This window comes from Puma concolor, chromosome F2 (genome assembly GCF_028749965.1).
Source record: "Puma concolor isolate L17-30 chromosome F2, mPumCon1.1.hap2, whole genome shotgun sequence".
NCBI lineage: Eukaryota > Metazoa > Chordata > Mammalia > Carnivora > Felidae > Puma > Puma concolor.
The window spans coordinates 49980909-49987388 of record NC_141684.1 but is presented as its reverse complement, the minus strand read 5'-3'; the positions used below and the strand labels follow the sequence as shown (position 1 = coordinate 49987388).

General features: G+C 37.9%; 1 non-coding gene across 1 annotated transcript; it reads right to left on the bottom strand.

Moving 5' to 3' along the window:
* Positions 1–387: 387 nt before the first annotated feature.
* TRNAK-UUU (transfer RNA lysine (anticodon UUU)) lies at positions 388–460 on the bottom strand. The gene has a single exon. It is a non-coding gene; the product is annotated as a tRNA-Lys (tRNA).
* Between the last annotated feature and the right edge of the window lie 6020 nt (positions 461–6480).

Here is a 6480-nt window from a genome sequence, read left to right as displayed (position 1 = left end):
ATCGTGACCTGGCTGAAGTCGGACGCTTAACCGACTGCGCCACCCAGGCGCCCCTAAAACATCTTTTTTATCCATTCATCCCTCAATGGACATTTGGGCTCTTTCCATACTTTGGCTATTGTTGATAGTGTTGCTATAAATAGCATACCCGTATTGGTTGGATAAATACCTAGTAGTGTAATTGCTGGGTCATAGGGTAGTTCTATTTTTAATTTAAAAATACTACTGTTAGAAATTAAATATCTTTCCTTATAATTTCAGAATATACAAAGGCATTAAAAAGGCAAAATAATAATACAGTGTTCCCTGAGGGGCTGCTGAACTGAATAAGCCCACTTGCCCTTTTTTGTTTTGTTTTGTTTGTTTGTTTGTTTTAAGTAGGCTCCATACCCAACATGGGGCTTGAACTCAGGACCCTGAGATTAAAAGTCACATGCTCTACCAACTGAGCCAGCCAGGCCACCCTGCCCTTGTTTGAAATGACTCCAGACAAGTACGTGTTTTGCAGTTTAGGGATTACTTTTTCTATAACTTTCTTTTTCCTCCTCTCACTGTCAGTGTGATAGAAATTATTTTTTATTCTTCTCTAGTTTCTTTCTATTGAATCTGATTTGCTGCTCAACTAACTGAAAGCAATAAAACTAAACTTTTATACCAGCTCAGTTAGGTCTAAAAGAAGAGTAAATAGAGCTCAATGTAAACTTTAGTACCTGGAATCGTGATACAGCTTTGAATTCTCAGTAAGCCCTTTGACTTGATGGATTATTTTCTATTTCCTGAGAGCTGAGATTACTTTGTTAAATAACCAGTGGGTACGTGAAGAGTTTTTATATTAGTGTTCTTGTTGACAGGAAGTGGTGGGGCTGAATCAGAGGACTGATATGTCCTCTAAATCAGTATTAAATAATGTCTGTGTCCGTATGCAAAGACCGTGGGTAGTGGAGATGCCAATTGCCAAACTGCATTACAAAACCAAGCCTTTAATTCCTTCTGATTATTAAGTATTCCACTGAGTGTGTGTGATAACAAAACAGGAGAAGATATTTTCTTCCCAGGGTTCTGCCAATTCTCAGCTTGGATTTAACACTTTGGCTGAACACATTTCCCCTTTCTGTTTCATCTGGATAAATCTTGCTTTTTTCGTTTCCTGTCATAAGAAGTTGCGTTTACAAAAGGGCCATATCATCTTTGGGTAGAAGGTATTTCACAGGGCACTGTCAGGCTAATTAGCAAGGAAAGCTGCTTAGTGCAAGCTGCTATGGAAACGCCAGATACTACATTATGTCAGACTGTGTCATTTTAATTGGCATTGAGGGAAAGTAGACCTAATCTCTAGGAACAATTTAAGCTCAAGTCCTTTACTAATTTGACATGACATTTTATTATATTTTATTGTATTGTATTCAATTCTATTCTATTCTTCAGCCCAATTAAAAATGTTTTTTATCTTTTTTTAAGTTTTTTATCCAAATTTTTATTTAAATTCTAGTTTGACATGGCACTTTAAATCTGAAGTGGAAATTCAGTTTCTAGAAGGGGGAAAATATAATCTTTTTATAAACAACATGAAAATGGGACACCTGAAAAGGAAAAAAAAAAAAAGGACACCTGAAAAGGAAAAAAAAAGATTTAAATTGTGTTAATATGGTTTGTAGAAAAGATTATTGTGTATTTGCCTACCTTTGCTTCTGCTAAGTCTAATCTCTTATAAGGCAATCAAATCCGTATGCTCAAAAAGCTTCACTGTGTGGGTTTATGAGAACTTAATCATTAACCCATGGAATAGAGAATCTACCAATAGTGTTTGCATCCCTTTAGTACTTTTCTAATTGGTGCTTTGGTTAAGATTTTTTTATTTGCAAGCAAAAGAAACTGACTGGCTAACCCAACTGAAACAGGAGAATAGGTTAAAAGGTTTGCTCTCAAAATCAAAGGAAGGGCAGGATTCATAGACCGTGAAGAGGACAGAAATCAGAGCAGATGCAGGGAAATCGTCATAACTGGTTGTTCACGAACCCTCTCTCTGGGATACTCACGTCAGATGACTCAGCTCTGAGAACCTTCAAATTTTACATATCTCAATTTATTTTCAAATGTCTGGAGAGGGAATATCCGATGGGCCCAGCTAGATTTAGCATCTCTAGTTTTGGATGAACAGCCAATGCCAAGGATAAGGGGAAGAAAGTGAAAGGGAAGGCAGTACAGTCAGGGCCACTTGGAGAATCATTGTGCACTGAGCAGCAACCCCACTTTGCATCTGTTATTGGTGAGCTTATAGTCAGGCTTTAGATTCATGTAGTTATAACTGAACGAACATTGATTTCCCTATATTTTTATCTTTTAAAATTAAAAAATAATTGCAACACTTTAGTGAGTACCTATAGTATGCCAGGGAGAAGACAAATTCCAGATATAAAAAGGCAAGCTTGTACTCCAGAGAGAGATGCAGATGTGTAAGTAATGTAATTTGTATTATAATGGATATAATTCAGGCTTGTGCATATTTAGGAAGTTACTAGAAGCTTTGAAGGAAAGTGTCAATTACATACACCTGAAGATGTCAGGGAAATCTTTCTAGAGGAAAGACTATTTGAGTTGCATCTTATAAGATAAGTGGGAATTTGCTATGTAACAGGGGAAGAGAGGCATGCCTTACAGAAAAAGAGCATTTTTAAAACATGCAACACCTACAACGGATAGAAGAAAAAGACATCATGGTTCATTTAAGAGCTGTGAATAGATTGGTATTGTTGGAGTTTCAAAATCTGAAGGAGAAGTTGCTGAAAATAAGTCTGAAGAGAGAGGAAAGTCCCTGAAGTTTCTATTATGAAACATTAAGGTGAATAGACTAAATGCTTTAGATAATGGAGAGTCTAAATGATTTATGGTTTGGTGAAGTGACACGATCAAGGTTGGTTTTAGAAAAACTACTTCAGCAGCAAGGTGGAGGAGGGTCTCAATAGGAGAAGAATACCAGTTTGAGGACTGCTGCAGGAGAGCGGAAAGGGAGGTCCATAGGAATTCAGTCTTCTTTCTCTGGCAACAGCCTAGATGGTGGGCTCACTAATGGAGATGGTGGGCTCACTACTGAAGAAAATGTTCCAACTGTTTAGAGGTCAAGTGCTTTATGAGAATATAGAAACACTAGAGACTTGTATTTCTGAGTCAAATATACAATTTAGCTATCAAAGTGTGGATATTTATGAGGTTTCACATATAGAATATTTAGAATAAGCACAGGCCTTAGGATGGAACCTTGGAGACAATTAAGAAGGATGGATCAAGGAAAAGACTGAGCTGGAATTCAAGAATAATAGGAAGAAGATCAGTAAGGGGCAGAAATCACAGAAAGTAACAAAGGAAAGGGAGGGGAGTTCCAAGAAAGTATATATTGGTTAGGATTAGACTTAGCTGCATATTACAGTTCTTTCTCATCCAGACTAGATGTGGAGTTAGGCAGCTGGTGCTAGTGCAGGGGCTCCATTATCATCCAGTTCTTTCTATATTCTACTCAGCATCTTGAAAGTCTAAGTTGGTTGGCCACGGTTCAGCCCGGTACAAAGGAGGACATATTGAAGATGGGAGGGAGCACCAATCTTTTAAGATAGCGGTTTACTCTACATTTTGTACACTCTTCTACTTCCAGTCCATTAGCCACATGGCCACATCTGACCTCAAAGGAGCCTGGGAAATATACATCATATTCTGGGCAACCATGCAGCCAGCTAAAAATGGGGCTCTGTTTTACTAAGGAAGAAGGGGGGAATAGACCCTGGGAAGCAACTGGAAGTCTCTGCCACAAAGGAATTGTAAATAGTGACATAAAGTGAAGAGAGTTCTTATAAGATAAGAGCTGAAAAGTGTTTATTGTGACAACCTTGGCAAAATTAGTTTCTTAGATGGTGAAAATGTGAGTCAAATTATCAAATTGCAGTTGATGGAATCCTGGCTTTACAATCAGGAAAATGAAGATGAATATAGATTCCTCTTTCAACGAGCTGATCTGTGAAAAGGAAGGTAAAAGGTAAGATCATAGTTAGCCCAGCCCTCTCAAGAATGGAGTTGATGAACACTCAGGGCTAAGACTTTGATGGCCTATGTGCAAGCTGGAGTGCAGGAAGCCAGCCATGAGAAACAAGACAATGGTGCAATCTTCTCCTGGAAACTGAGTCCTCTTCCCACCTTATCCCAGTTTTTCTGGTTTTTAGGGGGAAGGTGTATTCTTATATGACCCATTTTCTGGTCAAGATTAATTGGTAGAGGATAAAATTGGTCCAAAGAACCCTACCTCAAGAACCAGTTGAATAAATGAAGAGTGGTTAATTTACTTAAATGAGCCAAAGTATTTCTACCATAGGATTTTTAGATTTTGTACCAGAGAAAATATCGAGTCAATTTCATTCCAGTGATTGAAACTATAAACTTTAAAATAAGTTTGTGGTCATGTGGGTTTTTGTTTTTTGTTTTTGTTTTGTTTTGTTTTGTTTTATCATGTGTTGAAAAGCAAACTGCAATGAAGAAGACAAATGAAGCCAAGATTGAGAGGAACCCAAAGGTACAAAACTGACAGAAAGAAAGTAAAGAAGATCAGTCCTAGCAACATTTAGATCCTTGCTTCTGATTGTTCCTGAGATCCAGCAACATTCTTTCCCTAGAGATCAATTCGTTAGGATCCTTATAATAAGATTCCCCCTTAAAAAAAAAAAAAAAAAAAAAAAAAAAAAAAAGGATTACCCCTTTCAGCTTAAGTGAATTCTAACTGGGCTTCTGTCATTTACCATCATAAGTGTTCAATTAATGCTGAGAAGAACATGTTTATATGTTTAGGAAAGAGATCCAAGAGAAAGGTTGAAAATACAAAAGACAGAATTGGAGTGTAGCCCAGACAACAATCTGGTTTCTATATAGCTCCCTTTGAAGTAAAAGTCCCCTGTCCCAAATCCCTCTTGTCCTTGTGACCTCAGTCCCTGACCAGAGCTGTTTGGATCATGAGGGGGTACCTGAATTCCCTCTATGTACTAAATGAGCTGGTCTGATCAGATTCTCTTGTATGGTTTGGAAATGAGATGTATAGAGCCTGAGCTCATAAAGAGTCAGGGCTGAGACTATGTTGGGCCATGTGCAAGCTGAAACTGAGGAAGCCGTCCATTGAAAAGAAGTGGAACACTCCTATAGAGAGAAGCAGAAGTGACTGTGGGACCCTGAAAGAGAGGGCAATGGAGGGAATAACTGCCTTGATTAGTGTTAACTCGTATAATGTTCAGGAGTGTGAGTTTCAGAATCAGAACTAAGTTGGAGCTCTGGCTCCATATCAACTATTGTGACCTTGCAGAAGTTACTTAATTTCTTCAAAGCTCAATTTTCTCATCCATAAAATGGAGCTAATGGTAGCATCATTCTCATAGGGTTGTTGTTAGAATCAAAAGAAAGATGTGTATAAAGTACCGAGCAGTGTCTGACCTATGGTAAACTTATAATGTTAATCATATCTTAAATATAATATGATAATCATAATAAAATGACAATAAAAATTCTGATTCCCATCAATCTCAGGTCCTATCTTCATTTCTCAATGAAATCTATGTATCCTCACAAAATCTCTTTCTCTTTGATCTGAATAGATTGAGATTGTGTTCGTAACTAACACAGAATTAAGAATTCTTGGCTCTCAATCCCCAGGATGGGTTTGGACAAGTTACTCCCTGAATTATCATTTAGCAATATCCTCCCCCTCTGCCCATCCTGAAGCACTATTGCTCTTGGCTTCTGTGATTCTACTCTACTGGCTTTCCTCCTACTCCTCTGGCCATGACTTCTCCCTTGCTGGCTCAGTCTCTTCTGCCTGCCCTTTAAATGCTATAAATCCTCAAGGTTTATTCCTAGGTGTCCTCATTTTTTTCACTCTGTATTTTCTTCCTAGGCAATAATATAAGTGCGTGGTGTCAATAATCATTTTATTGAACACTTAAGTCCCAAAAGGTTATCTTTAGCCTGGACCTCTTCTAATCTCCAAATCTACATATCTCACTACCCACTCCGCATTTTACTTGGAGATCTGAAAGGCAACTCACAATCTCCATGTCCAAAACCAATCTCATAATCTTTTTCCTCCAAACCTGCTTTCCCCCCAGTGTTTTCTATCTTGACCCACCCACCCATTCAGTTCTGCAAGCCATAAACCTGTAAGTTACACTACAGACCATTCTCTTCCTTGTGCCCTGTTCATCACTAAGTCCTGTTGATTTTACCATCAAAATATTTCTTGAGTTTTTCTACTTCTCTTACTCCTTGCCATCACCCTTGTCCAAATCATCATCTTTCACAGGACCCTGCAACAGAAGCTATTTCATTACATCCTATCATATTTTTCTCCAATCTTTTCTTCATATTATAGCCAAATATGTATTTTTAAGAATACAATCCCTTCAATGACTTTCTGTTGTTCCTTAATATAATAAGCTCCTTATCATGGCATATAAA